General features: G+C 42.3%; 1 protein-coding gene across 5 annotated transcripts in view; it reads left to right on the top strand.

Moving 5' to 3' along the window:
• Positions 1-19,448, top strand: part of KLF7 (Kruppel like factor 7) — a 95,055-nt gene that overhangs the window by 13,500 nt on the left and 62,107 nt on the right. The window lies entirely within an intron of this gene.

The following is a 19,448-nucleotide window of genomic DNA, read 5'->3' as shown; positions in this document are numbered from 1 at the left end:
ATCCGTGACTCAGCTGGAGAGGGGAGCGTGGGGGCCCGGGGGCCCAGGTGCTGCCTGGGACCCAGAGGTTAGCTGGGACCGGCCCTTCCATGCCAGACGCTCGTGCTTTGATTGCCAGCCAGGCCTAGGGACTGCACCTGTCATGAATTTCGTGCACTGGGCCTCTAGTATGCATATAAGATCTTTGTTTAATCTCTTCCCTCCCCCCTACCCCACTTCTCTCTGAGAATCATCAGTCTGTTCCATTTCCATGCCTCTGATTCTATTTTATTCACCAGTTTATTCTGTTCATTAGATTTCTTATTCGTTTATTATGATTTTTAGATTCAGTTGTTGGTAGGTATGTATTTGTTGCCATTTTGTTTTTCATATTTTTTATCTTTACCTTTTTCTTCTTCTTTCTCTTCTTAAAGAATACCTTTCAGCATTTCATATAATACTGGTTTGGTGGTGACGAACTCCTTTAGCTTTTTCTTATCTATGAAGCTCTTTATCTGACCTTCAATTCTAAATGATAGCTTGCTGGGTTTGAGTAATCTTGATTATAGGTCCTTGCTATTCATCACTTTGAATATTTCTTGCCACTCCCTTCTGGCCTGCATAGTTTCTGTTGAGAAATCAGCTGACAGTCGTATGGGCATTCCCTTGTGGGTAACTAACTGCTTTTTTCTTGATGCTTTTAAGATTCTTTGTCTTTAGCCCTCGGCATTTTAATTATGATGTGTCATGGTGTGGTCCTCTTTGGGTTCCTCTTGTTTGGGACTCTCTGTGCTTCCTGGACTTATAAGTCTATTTCTTTCACCAGGTAGGGGGAGTTTTCTGTCATTATTTCTTCAAATAGGTTTTCAATATTTTGCTCTCTCTTTTCTTCTGGCACCCCCATAATATGAATATTGGTATGCTTGAAATTGTCCCAGAGGCTCCTTACACTATCTTTATATTTCTGGAATCTTATTTGCTTGCTCTTCTGGTTGGGTATGTTTTGCTTCCTCATATTTCAAATCGTTGACTTGATTCTCAGAATCCTCTCTACTGTTGAATCCTGTATGTTATCCTTTATTTTAGTCAGTGTATGCTTAATTTCTGACTGGTCCATTTCCATGTGTTTGGCCTTCTCACTAAGATCCTTGAAAGTCCCACTAAGTTTCTAGAAGATTCTTGAGTAACCTTATAACTGTGGTTTTGAACTCTGTATTCAGTAGTTTGCTTTCTTCCATTTCTTTCATTTGTGACATGTTTCTTTATCTCCGCATTTTGGCTGCTTCCCTGTGTTTGTTTCTATGTATTAGAGCTGGTGTGGTCTCCTTGAGTTGGTAGAGTTGCCTTGTGTAGTAGGTATCCTATAGGGCCCAGTGGCTCAGTCTCCCCAGTCACCTGAGCTGGGAACTCCAGGTGCACCCTTTTGTGGGCTGTGAACACAGTCTTCTTATAGTTGAGCTTTGATCGCTATTGGTATCACTGGGGGAATTGACCTCCAGGCCAATTGGCTGTGAGGACCAATTGTGACTACAGTGGGAGAGCTGCTGTGCAGGAGACACCCCTATGGAGCAGGACTTGCTTCAGGGGCGGCTTTGGTGCTCACTGAATCTTCCCCTTGAGTATGTTGCTTATGGATATGTAGAGTTTTAATCTGATATGGTCTGACACTGACCACTGGGTACACTGGCTCTTGGGTCTCCAGGGAGGTGCAAAGTCAGCCACTGCCTGGGGCCACCCAGCAGGAGTTACAGAGAGATCTTCAGATTCCTCCTCTTTGTATCGGGTTTGGAAGTGTCCAGATGAGGTTCAGCTATGAAGCAAGGCAGGCTGGGGCTGGTTTGGGGCTCCCTGACCCAGCAGCAGCTTGTTTCAGATTTTTAAGGACAGGCCATTCATATGCAAAAGCAGCTGCAGGCAGCTTGGGTGGGGTTATAAATTGGATGGGGAGGGGTCTTAGGGAATCACCAGGGCAGAGCAAACAGAAATGGCTGCCAGTCAGCCCTGCGACCAGGGAAGTCCCAGCACCGGAACAATGATCTCTGCGAGTACTTCCATCTCTCCTGGGAGAAAGCCACCCCCAAGTTCCTATCCAGATGCCAGACAAATGTGTCCCCCAGAGCCTTTCCCTGGTGCTGGAGCTCAGAGGAAGCAGGACCTTGTAAGTTCAGTTCATGGTGCTAGCCTTTTAAGAGGAACAGCTGTGTCTCCAATAGCCTCTGTGTCACTGAGCCACAATCTGCACTGGTTTTTAGACCCTGTAGTTACTGGGACTTCTTTTCCCAGCTCTGGGACTCTGGGTTGGGGTTTGGTGTGGGGCTGGGACCCCTTGCTCCTCTTGACAGCCTCCACAGAGACAGTCTCCCTCCTGATTAAAAAAGTGGCCCATGTGGGTGCCAGACCAGCTGGTTCCACACCTCTGCACCTCCTACCGGTCTCAGTGTGCTTTCTTCTTTATTTCTCTAGTTGTAGGACTTCCATTCAGCTAGCTTTCCAGCAGTTCTGGATGATGGTTGTGCTGTATTTTAGTTTTAATTTTGATGTGGTTGTGGGAGGTGGCAAGTACAGGTGTTTACTTATGCTGCCATCTTGGTTCCTCTCCCTAAAAAATGTATTTTTACAAACAAGCTGTGAGGGTTCTAAGTACTTCACTTCTATCTGTAAAATGGAATTCAGATGCTCCATTTGCCATATGTTGTTTGGGGCCATTATGACAAATTTAACTATTTTTTTTTGAAAACTTGAATATCTGACTCTATGACTATTTAGGGTTTTTGTTTCTTTGTGTTCTTTTTAGAACAACCTCTCCCTACATACATCTTCCCCCAGTTCTCAATCGCTTTGTGTTTAATTAGGTGACAATTCAGTTTTTTCTCTGAAGTAATAAAAACCATGTGAGTTTAGTACATCTGAACCAAAGGCATGCAGAGGATTTTTACCTAATGATGTTTAATTTTTTCTATTTAACAGCATCTCAGTGTGCAACTTTGGTACGGCTACATATACTCACTCTTCTGTGCTTTTCATCAACTGATACCACTTCTCTGATACTCAGTGTCCTCATGTGTATATTGTGGGGTAGAGTTGGGAACAGTTACATGATCAGAGAACAAACAGGAAGCGCCTAGGCTGAACTGGTGTGGAGAGGTGTTTTATTTGGCCAACATACATGTTTCAATTTTCTTTTTAACTTGAATGCTTTAAGACAGATGGTGCACTCTTCAATTAACCTTGTCCCCACTATTTCCACCTTGCTTCATTTCTGATCTCTGGCCTGGTGAGCATGCATTGGAGTTTGTGACCCTCAGACTGGCAGGCCTCTCAGGTCCCTTCTTCTCCATAACGCTGTGATTCGAGGACACCCTTCATTTCTCCATCTCAAGCTGACTTGCCTTCTACTCTCACCCAGAATCTGTTTTCAATTCTTTTTAGATTTCTCTGCCTTGTTCAATGTCTTTGTCCAGATCCCTGTTTTATAAAGCAGCTTCCAAATTACATGTCAATTTCTCCTAGTTATCCAGGTTCTGTTGTAGATCATTGAAATCTGGGATGGAAAAGACCATCTGGTTTACCCCTCTCCCCTCCTGGGCCGAGCAGTTGCTCCAGAGCATGTTCATTCCTTATTGGCTGGTATTTGCAACATTGTCCAATTTGGAAACGGACTCTAAGTTTCCTGAGCACACAGCCTCTTTTCAGTCTAAATGTGAGCGAATGGGACAATACAAAACAAAAAAAAGTTTTTCGGTGGGACAGCCCTCATTAACAAATGACCACTATTGTCGTGGTTTCTTTTCTCACTCCCAGAGGCCCAAGTGGCCAGCAGTGAGAAAAGCTCCTTTTCGTGGAAAAAAAGCATGTGACCGGTTCTGAGGTTTCTTAGTCTGACATGGAGGCATGTTGTATAGAATCCCATTAAGTGCTTTCACTACTTTTTGTGGAAGTGGATTTTTATGTGACTCGTTTCACAGAGGAAGTGATGCTTTTTGTGTGAAGAACTCCAGGGCATTAGAATCAAGTACTTTCCTGAGACTCAGGTAATTTGCTTTCTTCCCACCCTCGGCACTCAAATACTGCCAGCAAGACACTTGGCCTTTATATTCTCATGCGTTCAGGATGCTATTCTACATTAGGGATGTTTAAAAAAATGTATCCTTTTTTATTGGCTACCTTATATTACTAAGGATATCATTTAGGTAGACCAGATGGTGATTCTCAGGGTCATTCTTTTCCTGTTATAAAAGCCATTCCTTTGGATTACTTGGTGCTGGGCATCCCTCCTTGTTTTCTCCAATATGCAATTACTTCCCCCTCCCCCCTTTTAAATACATCTGAGTGCTAAGTAAAGGTCCAGGCACACTGTCTTGTTAACATATATCTTAATTGCTGTTTATCTTACTAAGTGAATTAACTACTATTAAAACATTTCTCAAAAAAAAAATACTTCTAGGGAGGAGGAAAGGAAGGAAAAGGAAAGAAAGGCAGACATTATGTGGACTTCAATGTCCTTGCAGTTTTCCTGTGAAAGAGAAGCAGAATGCAAAGCATTTGTTTTCCTACCCAACATGTGCCTGCACTACTTTTTTCTCCTGTTTTACATCTGTGATTTCTTTTTTATGCTCCCTATTCATAGAGACCAGGATTTTACAAATATTAGATTTTGAAGACCACTTGACATCTCTTGGCAGTCCTTCCTCAATTTGTAGATAACCTGCCTGAACTTTAGAGATCATTATTTAAGTCCAAGTCAGTAGTGGACCTTCAAGAATTGGGGGCCCCTTTTCAATGCTTTAAATGAATTTGCGTGTTGACACAATGCACAATGCAATGCTTCTTAAAGGGTGTCCCCAACACTTCTTGAGCACAGAGTTAAATAACACCAGAATCACCTTGGGCGGCAATATTATGACCTTTTCAGTATTTTCCCCCCAAACCTTCTGATTAATTCAAGGAGAAAGACTCAGCTTTGTGGTAGTATGTCTTTAACACCTAAGGCTTTATAATCTTTCCTTTTCTTCCTCCTCTTTCTCCGATTTCTTTTGTTTTCTAATGAAGAGGGAACAGATCTATCTCAGACCCAGAGCTTACAAAGTAAAATGTTTGTATTGACTTCAGAGAGAGGAAGGGAGAGGTAGAGAGAGATAGGAACATCAATGATGAGAGAAAATCATTGATCGGCTGCCTCCTGCATGCCCCCCTTGGGGATTGAGCCTGAAACCCTGGCATGTGCTCTGACCAGGAATAATACCGTGACCTCCTGGTTCATGGGTCGATACTCAATCACTGAGCCACACCGGCCAGGACAGACTGAGAACTTTTGACAGGCAAACATCCAGCAAAATGTTAATATAATGTTGTTGTTTTTAATTTTATGATTATGTTTTATTGATGGACATTTATAGGAAAAGTATTTTAAAAATATGCAACCTTAATACACAATGGTTCAGTGAGGCAATTTCAAAATAAAAATAATAGGGAAATGATTGTGCTGATGAAATGCTGACTTGGTAAAAATGAATGATGGTGGAATGAAAATGAAGTTTGAGAAATACTGGTGTGGTAGAAAATTCAGGGGGTTTGGGGTCAGAAACCTGGGATTTAGTCCTGACTTTGTAAGTATATAAACTAGGGCAAATTGCTAAGCTGCATTTTCCCATCTGCAATGTGGGGATTATAATAATAGGGTTGTTATGTTCAAATGATATATGGATGTGAACGTGCTTTGTAAACTGTCACATGGTATACAGTGTTATTGTTTTCTATTCTGTGGTAGGGGAGGCTTTTGTTTCTCGCCTTAAGCTAGTACTTTTTGTTGGCTTTCTTCCTCATGATTTCTATTCATTTTTCTGAGCAAAAACATAGTAGCTTCTTATTTGTTTATATGGGGTTGTTATTTGTGCCTTACTCACTTGAAAAAAGTTTTCCTACTGGTTGTCTAAAAGTCGGGGCATAAAACTTTCTGATTTGTTTTTATGTGTGTGCATGTGTTAGCTTTTAAATGTTCAAAAAGGAAAATTAGTCTATAGGATGAAGTGTGTCAGAACTTTTGGCTAAAGATAATATATTTTGCTTAATTATTTTAGATACATTTTTATTTATTTATTTATTGTTAAAAATATGTTTATTAATTTCAGAGAGGAAGGGAGAGGGAGAGAGAGATGGAAACATTAATGATGAGCAAGAATCGTTGATTGGCTGCCTCCTACAAGTCCCACACTAGGGATTGAGCCTACAACCTGGGCATTTGCCCTGACTGGGAATCGAACTATGACCTCCTGGTTCATAGGTTGATGCTCAACCACTGAGCAACCTTGGCTGGGCTACCAGTAAATACATTTTTTAAAATGAAAATATTTTATCACACTCATGACACAGTTGTGTGTGTGTGTGTGTGTGTGTGTGTGTGTGTGTGTGTTTTGGTATCCAGGGATGAAGGAAGTTTGGTTTTTATGTAGAAGTGAGAACCTGAGGACAGTTCGCTTGTGAAAGTGGAAGTGTTTGTGCCTGAAATGACTCATTTACAATGCACTGTCACATGTTATTAGATGATGAGATGGGGACTTACCTGGGTAGGAAGTCCTAGACTTACCAGGACCTGTTAGCCTGACTTCCAGGGGAACCCAGCTAATGCTATACAGGGAGTACTCTGGGGGACACGGACTCATCCTATCTCAGGACAACTCTGATAGGAGGTAACTAGATAAAAGGGAGGCTGGTCTTTCTGACATGAGGACCACACTGCCTGTGTTGGTCAGGTCCCATGAACTCTTCAACTGAGGATGCTCAGATCTCCACGCTACTTAAGACAGGTGCCATATTGACAAGGATTTGGGATCCCACAGTGTCAGGTCCAAAGGTCCACTCCCATGCAGCTTCACCTGGGCACAGGGAGAAATGAGGGCACATCTGGATCTCTGTCGATGAAAGGGCTTTTAGTCCCTCTCTGTTATTGTGAGTTCAATAGCTCTGTCTTTCCACATCCATTTGAAGTGAAAGTTTGCATCTCGGATGGCCCTGGGGAGCAGTCCATGTGGTCTGAGAAGCACAGGCCTCTCTTGCTCTGTCTGCCTGGATCAAAACACAGACACGGCTCTCCCCTCATTCTAGGTAGAGTTGGATGGGGTCCCTGAAGCTCACAGCTTCCAGTTTGCCCTGGCTCCAGACTTCCAAGGGGGAAGTAGAAATGGAGAGGGACAGGAATGTCAGCCTTTTGACCCACTTCTGTAGGGATTTGTCAGGACATACCTTTGGCTCAACCTCCCACATGAGAAATTTGATTCTGGAGTCAGGAATGTGACAAAACACTTGAGTATGCAGCTGGGTTTTTGCCATCGATGTGATTTGCAGGGAAGTGTGGCCATAAAATGCTTGAGATCATGAGTTGGACGGACTCCCCATCTGGAGAGCCATACCTTTCTCTGCAAAATTAAATATTTATGTACTTTTAAGGTTCAGTTTTGATTTTTTAAAAGAAGATAGAAACTCACTCAACTGTTAAAAAAAACCCCAACCACCATGAAATGTTTAGGATCAAGGGGAAACATTTCCAAGTTTGTAACAAATAGCTTTATCGGAAAACATTGCTTTGTTCTTTAAAGAAAATCAAACCCGTACTAAAACATTTCAAGAACTGATGCTACAGTCCTGGCCAGTGGTCACCATGGAAGTGGCAGAGGCCAGGGGCTGATGTTGGCCTTCACATTGTTATCAGAGAGCTTCATCATCATCCATTCCTCCTCCTCCTCTTACTTTAGGGTTCCTCCACTGTGACTTTCCCCATCTGCCACCAGGCCTTCACCACACTATTGACTGTATCCATGGGTTATGTATATATGCATGAGTTATGTATATTGACTGTATCCATGGGTTATGCATATATGCATATAAGTTCTTTGGTTAAGCTCTCCCCTCCATCCCTCATCCTTGCCTTCCCTCTGAGATTCGTCAGTCTGTTTTATGCTTCTGTGTCTCTATATCTATCATTTAAAAAACACTTCTATTTTGAAATAATACAGAGTTCCCTCCATCCAGCTTCCCCAAATGGCGACATCTTATATAGCTATCAGATGACCTGGTTCATTTTGAGGCACTTGCTCTGAGGAGGTGGGGTGGGAGTGGTAGGAGGGAACGTGGAAAAAGGAGGATGAAGTTCTTGAAAGGCAAAGGGAGCTGTGGGTAGGGGGAAAGAGGAGCGCAAGAAGGAACCCCGGCCTCCTTCACAGCAGCCTTTTGTACCTGAGGCCTCTCAGCTGTAAAAATGAAAAGCTAATTATCTCTTGTTTAAATGAGAAAAAGGAGTAAAAATATCTCATATATGCTGATACACATAACATTCAAAGAAAAGGATATATAAGTACAGTTGACAGTTTTGGGGAGGAGGGAAAGAGGAGAGACTGCTGGGAAAGAGGAAAGGGAGATTTTAACTTTGTATACATTTTCTGTTCCATTTAAATGTTTTTGGCCTTCATGTATGTTCATTATTTTTATTTTTTAAAAGTGCAATCCAGGTGATGGAATAATAGGGCACTTATATTTTCCTCAATATGGTTTTGTTAAATATATGCTAATTAAATATATACCAAGCTTCTTGAGACCATCAATAATTTGGACTGCTAACAGTTGTTCTTTTAGTGGGGCTAGTATATGAACCCCATTCTCCCTTCTCTAACCCATTAGAGAAAATACGTACAGGAACCAGAGAGATAGAGGTTAAAACCAGGTTTATTTATCATGACAAAGCTGCATTTAGACCCAGTTGGGAAGCGCCATTTCATTCTGGCTTCCCAATGTTTACCCCATTCCCACCCCCTGCTAGCTTATGAGCTGACCCGTCTGTGGGAAAGTGTCTGTTCACAGAAAGCCAGTCACTGGGGTTCCCATGGCCTGCCGGCAGAGTGCTCCCCCCATGGAAGGGGCAATGCAAAGCCCCCGGGGGTCAGGGTAATGAGAGATGAGTGTGCATTGCACTGTTTTCTCTTTCTGTTTTTCTTTAAATATCACTGATCACTTTTTTCTCTCGGGCAGGAGTGAGTGAAGAAAGTAAAAGGAAGTGTTACTTCCAGGGTTTTCTTGGAGGGATTTACTCTGGGAGTGGAGGCTCCCCAAGGAAATACGAGAGAAGGGAAAGGCTTCCCCTGTGCAGAATGAAGACTGAGGAAGAGGGAGCAAGTGCCCATGGGAGATGCCCAAGGAGGGGACAGAGGAGCCCAGCAGAGCAGGGGGCAGGCTGGGGCGCAGGAGAGGACGGGAAGCAGCAGCGATGGTGTTGCATTGCTCTCAGTGGAGGGGTCCTGGGCACATTGTCCGAGGCCCTGGTACTTGAGGAACATTGGCCAGAAAGGGACTGGGAGCAAGTAAAAATGGAAAGAATTTGAGGACTGTAGACCCATAGCCTCACAGGAAGAGTGGTATAGTAGTAGTCACTCCTTATCCACAGGGGTTACATTCTAAGACCCCCAGTTGATTCCTGAAGCTGCAGATAGTACTGAACCCTGGATGTACAATGTTTTCCCCTATACATACATACCTACGATAAAATTTAATTTTTAAATTAGGGACAGTAAGAAATTGACAGTAACTAACAGTAACTAATAATAAAGTAGAACAATTAAAACAATATATTGTAATAAAAGTTATGTGAATGTGCCTCTCTCTCTCTCTCGCTCGCTCTCTCATAATCCATCTGATAACCAAGAAGGCTACTGAGTGATTAATGGGTGGGGAGTCTATACAGCATGGATGCGCTGGACAAAGGGATGATAACTGGACAAAGGGATGATTCATGTCCACGGTGGGACTGAGCAGGTCAGTGTGAGATTTCATCACAATACTCAGGAAGGCGTGCAATTTAAAAAGCTTATGAATTGTTTATTTCTGGATTTTCCCATTTAATATTTTCAGGCCATGGTTGACCACAGGGAACTAAAATGGCAGAAAGTGAAACCACAAGTGGTTGGGGTGGAGGGGACCACTGTATAGGTGGAGAGATGAGAACAGAAGAAGCCCATGTCTCCAGAACACTCTGCTTTGGAAACTGCTTTGTCCTTTATTTGCCCGCCTCGCCTGTCCACTTGTCCCTTCTTGGCCACTGCACATCGGAACAGAACTCACTCCTTGAGTCTGAAGTCAACTAGCGTTTGCTGATGAGGGTATGTCATTTGTCAGCAAGGGGTGAAGACATTGGAATAAACACACTTGTTCATAATAAACCATTGGCATTATTATATAGTCAAGGAAGTAGAGAATGCTTAATTGGGCTATGCTCCATTTCCATTCTGTGATTTCTGGTTCTGGTTCTCTTTCTTTTCTCAGCGATGCCTTGTCCATGAATAATTGTTAGTTGCTCTTCTTGTGAGGGGAAGTGAAGTCAGCCATGACCTATGTCAACATCTTGGTGACATCACTCTGCTGGTTCTTTTTTTTCATTTCTTCATTTAATTCCCCCCTCTCTTTCTCCTTCCCTTCCTTCCTCTCTTCCTTTTTTGAGGACTTTCGATATGCCAAGGACTGAGCTAGGTCTGAGGTTGCAATGGTGACCCAAACAGACATTGTCTCTGCTCTCATGGAGCTTAGAGTCTAGAAGGGGACCCAGAATATCAATAAACACATACAGGAATATGCATTGTGCCTGGGATGTAAGGAAAAGAACAGGAGAGAATATTTCTTTAGTGATTTTCCCAGTCACTTCTGAAAGAGTCAAGGAATTTCCTCTTCATCTCACAGCTATTTTATATATTTCCCCAAATGTTTTCAGAACTTCTTCCTGGAAGTTTACAGTTACTGCTCAAAAGGAATCTAAAGTGGAACAGACGTTTGAAATTGAGAACACTTACAACTGGTAGACACCATTTCTTATTAGTCTCTCAGGGTTAGACCTCTCCTGCTATGTGTGATATATATGAAGCTGGAGGTTTATCCTGCTGAGCAAAGAAGTTGTTACACTTCATATTCTATATATATTGTGGGCATTGAGTAAAGGTACTATTGTTTAAAGGTCTGTATGTAACCTCAACTTCATTTCAATAGATTTGTATTATTCCTTCCATTGGAAAAAATAATGAGGGAATTAAAGAAAAGGAAAAGTTAATGGTCTTTCCATGTCACCTAGCATATCATCTTGGGCAAGTGATTTGACTAAGCCTGTCAGCTAAGATCTTAATGGTACGTTGCTGTGTAGCACTCCCTAACAAAGCCTGTATATTTAAAAGCAGTAGGTAGTTTATGCTCATCAGTGGTGGCAATTTTTAAAGATACAGATATACGAGCATTCCAGTTCTTAATTCTGCCCCAGGATTTATTGGTGAGTCGTCATTGTTCCCTGCTGAGAGACGTAAATCAGATTAATAAATTTATCTGGCCAAGTTTGTCTGATTCTGGCTTGGGATGTGGCTAGAGGAAAAAACTTTCTGGGAAGAATGATGCTTTTTTTTTTTTGTTTAACAGCAAATGGATTGAATTGGCGTAAGTGTGATTTGCACAGGGATACTTAATCTATCTAGAATCAAATGCCAGAAGACAATGAGGATTTTATAAAGATAAGACTTGTTTGATTTGTATGATTAGAGGAAAGATTTTGGGATTAAGATGGATCTGAAAACTGACTCTGTTTACCTTTAACGTCTACCGATTTACAGCCTAAAGGAGCTACTGGCACAACTGAGGGATGGTGGCAGGATACTAGAGAGACCATGGCATATCTTCAGAAGAAGGGCAAGATGCAGTGAACCGCTGGTCATTATTGGGGGTGTGTGAGAGTTGGTGGTGGTGCCGATTTGGTGATAGAAGCAATGGGATTGGGTCACAGCACCTAGAAGAGGGAAGCCTTGACTCAGCTGGAAGGGGAGGAAGGGAGGAGTCCTAGGCAAATCCGAAGGGACACAAGGTTAGGGTGGTGGTTTCATTTCCAGGCTTCCCACATAGAGCAATAGCACTCTATCTTTTTCTGGTGAAAACATTTGCAGATGTTCATTTTGGTATTTGGTAGGGGACTCAGGAAAGCAGAGGAACAATTAGCAACAACAGAATACTTGCAGCTACAAATGACCGTTGCAGATTTGTATGATGGCTTTCAAACTTTTGCCTTGGGTTAGCCCCCGGCACGACTTTTTGGAAGTCTACAATAAACAACTCTCTGCCATCCAGAGCTTGCTCGGTTTAGCTGTACTTTTCTTCCACTATGACAACGCCTCGACCAAGGGCATGATTTTTATGGGAGATATCAACAATGGGTTCCCCTGTTAAGCTTACATGGCAGTTGCCTTCCAGAGTTAAGACTTTAATGAAGCATCCTTTTCCCTTGGAGCCAACCTGCCTGTCCCTGTCTTCCCTCTCCACCCAGGCAGAGAGCACAGCCCTCTCTCTTATGATTTTGCCGAGTTAATGCTGCTCTATTGATTTTATGAGCCTCTCGGTGTCGGGGAATGTGTGGGGGATGGGCCCAGCGCTCCCAGTGTGCTTCCTCCAGCTCTCTTTCCAGCCCTGGAGCTTTTGTTTTGAATCTGGAAGCTTCCGGACCAGGGCTGGCTTTCCAAAGGTCAGTGTGCCTGCACATCTTGTCCTTAATGAATTGGCTCTGCCCTGGAGCCCTCACTGAACTCGGCACTGTTCAGCCTGAGCAGCAGCAGCAGCAGCTTCATAACCAGATCCAATTGCTTGACATCCACCCTTGAGGAGCCACCGAGGGTTATTGGCCGGGAGAATGTGGTCATAAATGCATGTCTACAGGAATGAGTGAGGTTTCTCCTTTGCTTGGAAAGCCAGAAAAACATCAACAGAGAGAGGCTACAAAGGAGAAAAACATACCCAGGCACTGTTTTCAATGAGGGAATTTCACCTTTTTTATTTTTTAAGTGGGAGATAATATTTTTTCAATCACCTTCCTTCCTCCTTTTGTTCTTCTCTTCTATGGTTTTTCATCCTCCTCCTCCTTTTGCTTTAAACCTGGTGTGCCCACGTCTACCCATCTCTGAGGAACTGTTTTATTTGATGGTGAGAATTTCTTAATTCATTGAGCTTTTTGCCCTGGCTACCAGGAAACTCAGGCCCAAGTTTAATTCTGGGCTTGATTCAGTAGCATCATTTAGCTAAGATATTTTTTGGGAGTTATATTTATCTCTACTTCTGTTCTCATTTCTAAGTTTGTTGTATGTGTGTTTTAAATTAGGCGTGTAAATGTGAAAAGGAAAGTACCTGAGATGATTTTCTAAAACACTCAGGTTCAGGTATATTACTTGGCAACATTAATTTGACCACTGGGCTCACTAGTATCTTTTAAGCTCTTAATCTTTCCCTGGATTATCATTATTATTATTATTATCCAGAAAAACAAGCGACTTCTATTTAGTAAGTATATTTGTAAAGCTGAGCGAAGAGCAAGCCAACAACAGTATTGTCAGCCAGAAATATTTGGCATTTTTTAGGCCCTGGGGATACATTTCTTGCTGCCCTGTAACATGTACCCAATGCAGCAGAACACCTAATTTCCAAGCACATAGCCGGCTTTCATGTGTGTACACCATTACTCATGTTATATGCACTTTCTAGAACGTGACTGCTCTCTCTCTAACAGGCAAAAGCCTAGCTCAAATGTGACATCTTCATATGGCCTTCACTGACCTGTCCAGGACAGTGAATTGGTTCCTTCTGTGTGTTGCCATAATACTTTATTCACTCTAGTTATTAGTCATTCACATACCCTGTTATTTTTAATTGGATATATTTCTATCCCTCTGTGTGTGTGTGTGTGTGTGTGTGTGTGTATTAGAGGCCCAATGCATGAAATTCGTGCAAGAGTAGCCTTCTCAGTTGCGGCTGCCTCGATCCCGCAGCTGCAGCCCTGGCTTCATCCCGGAAGGACGTCTGGTCTAATTAGCATATTATGCTTTTATTATTATAGATGTATATGTATGTGTGTGTGTGTGTGTGTGCCCGCGCCAATGCACCCTGTAGGCAGACTGAGCCCCAGGATTCCCTGAAGTGCCAAGGAAAATGTCTGATATAAAGTAGAAGCTCAGTAAATAATTGTTACATTAATTTAAAAGAGGTATAAGATACAGTACTGTACCTGAAAGGCCAACAGAATTCAGGTGGGTGTAACCTGCTTCTCCTGGCAGAGTTCTTTCTCTCTGAACATTATCCTATTGGACAAATCTACTGGTCTGGTCCAGTTGCCACAGCGAAGAGCATGTAATGAGAGGTAATAGTGGCTCCTCATTGAGATTTTTAAAAAATTCACTTAGAAGTATTTATTGAGAAGCTCGTGATTATGACAGGCAGTGTGCTCAGCCCAGGGGAAGTTTGAAACTTGGTGCCAGACCTCTAGGCTCTTGTAGATTTGTCAGAGCACTTACTTCCTCCTCCTTGACATTTCATGGTGCCGTTCCTGCAAATTTCCCTTTTTTGTTTGAGATTCTTCTTCAGAGCAGGGATCCAAGCTGGATGGTACTGGGCTAGAGTAGCTGAGCAGAAGACTAACAACAATGCGGGTCATGTAAGATTGCCTCCAGCTGGGTCTCTCCTCCATAAGGAATGTCATAGGAAAACTGTGGGATGTGTTTCTCACGGACCCCACCAGTCTCTGCTGTCATGTTCCTGGACTGTTTCACTAATGCATGTTATCTAGTCCCTGCCGGAATTTGAGTCTGTGAATCCTAACCTAGTTTTATCAGGAAGGGCATTGCAAACTTCTAGAGGAAAGCATCCTCCTGTCTACCACAAGGACAACCATGTGGCCTTGTATCTTGGAGACTAGACAGAAACCGCAGTCCACAGTCTGGAATTGAGATACCTGGAGGCATGGCACTTCTAAAATAAGCAGAGTGATCCGGGTAGGAAACTCCATCTTTTTCTTGCCTTGCTCCCCTTAGGCAAGTGGGATTTGGTCATAAGAAACCAGGACCAAAGAGGAAGTGACTTGAGGAAGGCCACAAAGTTAATACGTAGGAGGAGCTGGTAAAATTCCCCCTGAGGTTGGTCTGTGCGGTTTCCATGACATCACACTGCCTTTGATTTTATATACCTATGTACCCAAAGTGGAAGGATTTTAATATCCAAGATTGAGTAGGCAGAGCTTAATCACTTTAGCTAAGGAATGCCTAATTTACTTGATTTTTAACAAAGATGGTCTTCCACCACCACACCTTTCTGAATCACAATAATCTGCACCCACTGGCCATTGTTCCTTTTAGGTTGTTACTACCAGATGATTATAGACAAAACCACTTTAAAATTAATGTTTATGTTCCATGTAGAGAACAGGGCCAAGTGTCAATTTTGCCCGTGAGCTGATCTGATGCCCAGAATTTGATGGATTCCCTTTGTTGGAGGTGTGTTACCTGATAAGAGCCAACCGTTGGCATCCAGGATTTTTCCACAGGCATGAGATGCTTGCAGTTCACCTGTTTCCCTGCTGCTTTCCCCTCTTTTTCCTCTTGCTACTGCTATTCCTTCCATGTCCCTTTTTTTAGCTGCATTTTCCATTTGAATTGGAACAAAGTGATGAGTGATTGCTAATACAGGTGCTGAAAATGAGCCAAGAACCACTACTCTGAAGGACATGGGGGAGGAGGAATATTGAATCTGGTTTGATCAAATTTGTATTTTTATGTTTATTAAAGTTAGGTAAATTTTAAAAATGTTGTATAACAGATTCAAATCATGCCTCTTAAAAGGTTTATCACTTCTAGTTTCCATATTTTTGTCATTAATCCAATAAATAAATAAAGTTAAACTTTCAGTAAACTGTGCTTATACATTTTCTCAGTTCCTATCTTTAAAAAAAAAAGACACTAATTTTATTTATTTCTGCCTCAATGATTACACTTGATGTTGACAGGTTGGAATGACTGAAATCCTATTTGCTTTTAAAAAACCCAACAAGATATGGAACAGCCAGGGAGAACTCAGAAATCTCCTAATAAAGGGTGTTGGCTAACCCAAGAGCACTTGCCCCCGTCTCCCTGGGACAATTACATAGAGCTATGTAGCTGGGAAGCTTGTGAACTGAAGTTTGGGGCTGATTGCTGTGTTTCCAGTTTGGGAAGATCTTGAACCTTTGTCAGGAATCCTATTCCTTCAAGGTTACTGCGGGATGATAGTTTGTTGAATTTTTAGAATGTTTTGAGACTCTGGTGGAAGGTGCAGAGTTGGACCAGAAAAAGCTTCATTATTAGTAGCCAAGAAACTTTTGGTTCTGTTTCTGGTATTATTGATAGGATGACTACAGAACTGTAGAAAACCCAATTTTCTCTATTAGGTTGGGTTCCTCACAAATAGGATGAGGATTTTAATCCTTGTAGCCTAGGTGGTCTCACAGGGGGATTCTGAGATTACTGATGAGCATTTTCAGGAGCTTTTCACAACAGAATTCTCGGTAAAATAGTATGTCATTTCATATGGCTTGGACTGGAAAAGTCCAGGTTTCACCTGGCTGCTCTGGTTGACTTTGTTCCTGATTCTGTCAGCCTGTTTTCTAGAGAAACTGGGTGGAAGGCTTCCATAGAGCTCTGACTCAATGAATTGTGAGGGGAGAGCCCAGAGTGGGCTTTTAAGAACAGCCCGGGTAAAGAAAGCACCCTTTCCCTTAGCAAAAGTGCTCTATCATTCACATAGTTGTTTGCAAATCCTGAGAGTGTGAATGTCATTTTCTTTTCCCCTAAAACACATGCAAGAACTCAAGTTGTTCAAGATCAAGCCAAATAAGGCCAAATTTTGTGGCAATCTCAAATCTAGACACATCAAAATATCTCCTTAATTAAGGCACTGGCTCTGCTGGGGCCCACATTCCAGGATTCTCAGCAGAGAAAACATGTTTTCTTTATAGGGGAGTTTTATTAGCAGCAATGTTCCGGTATGTGCTTCAGGTTAATTAATGATGTAGTCACACTGGTGTCTTGCCATGAGTTTTATTCCAGTAAGTGAGGGCACAAGGAAATCGCATTGGCATATCCTGTTATGCCAAATAGGAATCCTTAATTTGGACCAATAAAATACATCTGAGTGAGGTCTTTCAGCAAGGTAGTTTAAGAATTCTTAATGTGGATACTGCCTGAGACTGAGAATTCTTTTACCCTAAACCAGGGGTCCTCAAACTTTTTAAACAGGGGGCCAGTTCACTGTCCCTCAGACCGTTGGAGGGCCGGACTATAGTTTAAAACAAAACCACTATGAACAAATTCCTATGCACACTGCACATACCTTATTTTGAAGTAAAAAAACAAAACGGGAACAAATACAGTATTTGTATTTGCATGTGGCCCGTGGGCTGTAGTTTGAGGACCCCTGCCCTAAACTATTAAGAAGCATGTGCATTGGTTTCAATGAGTATATGCTGTTCTAAAATATTATGTTGGCCGAGATGATTGAGACCTCAAAGATCCAGCCCACCCACAAGCTCTGGTGGACCTGACCTTCACTGTGTAAGGAGATTTGTTCCAAGAACCACCTTTTCTCCATGAGTGTTTTTATTAATTTTAAACCATGGCAGTGTTTTAAATCTTAATTTATGTTGTGCATATGTAGCAAGCTTCTTTGGAGGTTGAAACAACAAAGCAACTGGATTGGAAATTAGATTTTCCCCCTTATGCTGCTAATGTAGTTCTTGTTCCATTGGGATTTCCCCTTTGCATGGGCTGATGATTTCTTTGAAACTGTATGGAAATTGGTTCAGACAGGAACAAAGGGGAGAGGGGATGGCAGTGATGATTCAAATTAGTGTCTCTTCTTCAGCGAGTGTCTGGTGTGCCTCAAAGTGCATGTCATCCAATATCAGCTGAGTCACCTAAGGTTAAGTAGCCGGAGCTACTGGAATCCAAACTCCAGGGCCTCAGCCGCTGATTCGTCCCTGGCAAGTTGGATCGAATTGTCAATTTGAAATCTACATCGTTGTAATGGGGCTCAGAAATATCCACGCACAATTTTGCTTTTCTTTACATGATGGAAAACCTTCTCTTCCTTTCTCCCTCTTCGTTTCCAGCAAGCATGTGACAGATTCCTGTTAATGAACAGGAGAGGGAACAGCTTTGTGACTGTGGGGACAGCGGCAGGTTTAGAAAAAGGCATCCGAAATTCCTCAAAAAGAATCTACATTTCATTGTCAGAGGCACATGTCCACACACATACATTCTCACATAAACACACACAGACACATGAAGCCTGTAAAGCTTATAGTCAGTATTTCCACCTCCACTCTTGCCCAGTTCAAACGCCATACTCTCTTAATTGGATTTTGGCTCACTTCCAGTTTTCAGTGTGTGAGGTTCAGTATCTGTGAAATAAATAGCACCTCTCAGTAGAGATGCCTTTTTATGTAAAATTCTTAAAGGGAAATGCAGAGGAAAGAAATGCTTCTGTGTTTAGGAATTTATAGGAAAGTCACCAAAATGCGCCCAAACAGGAATTTCCAAGGACCTCACCTCTATAAGTAGAGTGTGTGGCTATTTAAGAGAACAGAAAACAAGTTTGTGATGAACTTAGATTTGAATGGGCTCTTCATTTGAGGGATGATGAATGTAGGGATGCTAATATTGGGTACCAAACTGATGTGACCCTCAAGTGCTTCTGAGGCCAGTGGCTAGAGTTGCCTTTTTCAGGGAGGTTCATTTGGGTGATGGAAATGGCAATAAATGATATAAAGTGGGTCGAGCCTGTAGCTTTAATCTATTCCCCCAGGACACTGGTTAATAAGCACCTCATGTGGAGGCCAGAAGAGGGGTGGGTTTTGTTAATCTTCTTGACACTCAGGGCCTATGATGCAATATGGACTGCTGAGAAGAAATACCCTCTTTGCATCTGTTTGAAATGGGCAGGTGTGAGGTCCAAAATAATCTCTTTGTCTTGAGAAGAGGCTCCATTTTACTCCTGTCTGAAGAGTCTGAATCAGCAAGTGCATCCTCAGTTTTAAAACTGGAACTGAGGAGAAATGATGATTGAGCCTTTTGACCTAGTGAGGTAGACATTTTAGGATAAATTTCCTGGCGGAGAGACCAAGTAACATCTCTGGAATTCCAGGATTGATTAATCAATTGATCCATTTATTCATTCAACTAAGTAGGTTTTGGATGCCTTTTCCAGGCATTGTGCTGCGTGCTAAAGATTCATTGGTACATAAGTCTAAGTCTCTCCTTTCCTGGAACTTCCATCCTAATAGGGAAACACAGACAATAAACATGCAAGCAAATAAATAATTTAGCTCTGTCTAGGGCTTGGTAAGTACCAAAAAAGCAAGCAAAGTAAAGTAGTATGATAGAGAATGAATAGAATGTTCAGGCTACTTTATCTAGACAGATCAAAGAAGGATGCTGAACTGATGACAATTAAGCCCAAATTTAACAGATTAAAAGGAAGTCTGCAGTGAACTGGGATCTGCATTCTGGGGTGCAGGAGCACAAGGCACTGTGGCTCTGAGAGAGAGAGGAGCTTGGTGGGTTTGTATGAGTGGGAGAGGGGAAAGAGTTGAAGAAACCGAGGCCAGACCTCGG

This window comes from Myotis lucifugus, unplaced genomic scaffold (assembly GCF_000147115.1).
Source record: "Myotis lucifugus unplaced genomic scaffold, Myoluc2.0 scaffold_3, whole genome shotgun sequence".
Taxonomy (NCBI): Eukaryota; Metazoa; Chordata; class Mammalia; order Chiroptera; family Vespertilionidae; genus Myotis; species Myotis lucifugus.
This window is presented reverse-complemented; position numbering and strand designations above follow the sequence as displayed.